The following is a 1898-nucleotide window of genomic DNA, read 5'->3' on the forward strand; positions in this document are numbered from 1 at the left end:
TTAACTAGAAATGAGCAAAACTAATATATTTAGATGAAGCAAACTACAAAAGATGAGTTCTTTTCACCTAAGTGACACGAATGAAAGCTGTTTAACTCCACAGTGTGAGCTCAGTTTACAGATTGTGATCCCACATGTGGCTGTAATCTTTGTTTGTCTTCATTAATGACTTAAGGAATGTCTTTCAAGGACTTTAAATACACATTTGGGGAATTCCACCTTCTAAATTTGAGCCAACAGATGATAAGGGTGATGCAGAAACCCCGTTTAGTGGGAAGAAGCTGGTCTGAATAAATCTAAAATCCCATTATTAAGGATATTTAGGACTTGAGGCTGAGCTCTTTCTGAAGCTTCCACCTGGACAAACATCTGCAGGTAAACACTGAGCTGCTTGTAGCTCAGAGGAAACTAGTTTCTTCCTTCACCTCTGGTATTATGCAACTTCACAGCTGCCGGTGAAACTCGGTTTACCAGCAGAGAGAGATTCCCTCAAACACAAACCGATAAGAAGCAGGACAGAGAAGCAAACACAGCAGATAATAATAAAACAGCTCAGTCAGAATATGGTGTTAAAGAAGCAGCAGAGCGGCTCCAGGTGAGTTTACCTGCGCCAAAAGGTGCGTCAGTGGGCGGAAAGTTGCGAAATCCTGTGAGCTGAGTCGATCACCATGTTTCCTGCAGCATCGCGGCTCCGCAGCTGTGGACGGACGGACGGAGGTGACAGCAGGCCGCCGGAGCGCCGAGTGGAGCCGCGCACGGAGCGTCTCCTCTGGGAGGCTGAGGCGCGGTGACGCGGGGGGGCGGGAGCGGCTCCTCCGCCCTCCTCAGCCCGCCTCAGCCCGCCCAGTTCCGCCCGAGCTCCACACAAACTGGTCCGGACAGTGGAGCAAAACGCTTTTCTTTTCTTTTTACAGGAATGTGATTCATTTACTACACCGTGAATCATTTGGAGTTCATTCAGCTCAGAAACACAAGATGCGCTTTGTTCACTTGTTCTTCCTTCTCTGAGCTGGAAAGGTGCAAAACTAGTTAATTTAACTAAAGTTGACAAAAGTTCAGTAAATTTAAATATTAAGCTGAACAAACAGTTACACACACGTTTGCTTCTCTTTACACTGTCTAAGTTTAAAAGTTTCTTCTTGAATTAACTCCAATTAAAGACACACAGCAGGTTTCCACCATGTTGGTTTAAAAAAAAAACAGCATCCTGGGAAGTTTCTTAAAAACTTAATTTCATGAGCTGCATCAATTCTCATCTGTTCATTCATTCAATTCATAATTTTAAGTCAGATGTGGTTCAAGTTAGAAGAATTTGTGTATTTAAGGTTTAAAGGGGTCTGAAAATGTACAAAATAAATGAATAGAAATTCAAGTTTAGCTAGAAATTAGCCAAATTCATATATTTGCATTAAATAACCCAGAAAAGTGGGGTGATTTGACTATTTTATTTTATTTTATTTTATTTAAATAATGATTTATAATGGGCATGAAATTAAGTTCTGGTCTGAAAAGAAAAATGTGCAATTTTAAGTTTATTTAGCTGAAACTTAAGAAGCTAAGTCACATATTTACATTAAACAAACCATAAAAGAAAAGTAGTTTTAACTACATTTTATTAAGTAATTTAGTAACAAGAAACTAAAGTTTTTGCAAATGCAGACGGTTTGATCATTTCAACTTTATTCAACTTAAAATGATTATTTTTAGATCTACTTCTAATCATTAGTTGTTTGATTTGAATTTTTTAATATTATTATTTTAATCAGCTCATTAAATGAGACCAAACTAGAACACCTGCAGACTTCTCTGGGTGTTTTTTTTTGGACAGTACAAACTCTTCCGAGACTCTCGTTTTGTATCCGGCTGAACCTGCTCACAGTGAAAACTTGCTGTGTGTG

At 39.1% G+C, this 1898-nt stretch overlaps 1 protein-coding gene across 1 annotated transcript in view; it reads right to left on the reverse strand.

Moving 5' to 3' along the window:
- Positions 1–740, reverse strand: part of lpar3 (lysophosphatidic acid receptor 3) — a 9604-nt gene extending 8864 nt beyond the window's left edge. Inside the window, exon 1 of the mRNA XM_008293692.1 lies at positions 606–740. The gene's annotated coding sequence lies outside the window, so the exon portion shown is untranslated. The remainder of the gene's footprint in view (positions 1–605) is intronic.
- Between the last annotated feature and the right edge of the window lie 1158 nt (positions 741–1898).

The sequence above is a fragment of the Stegastes partitus genome, unplaced genomic scaffold (assembly GCF_000690725.1).
Source record: "Stegastes partitus isolate 25-593 unplaced genomic scaffold, Stegastes_partitus-1.0.2 Scaffold904, whole genome shotgun sequence".
In the NCBI taxonomy this organism is placed as follows: Eukaryota; Metazoa; Chordata; class Actinopteri; family Pomacentridae; genus Stegastes; species Stegastes partitus.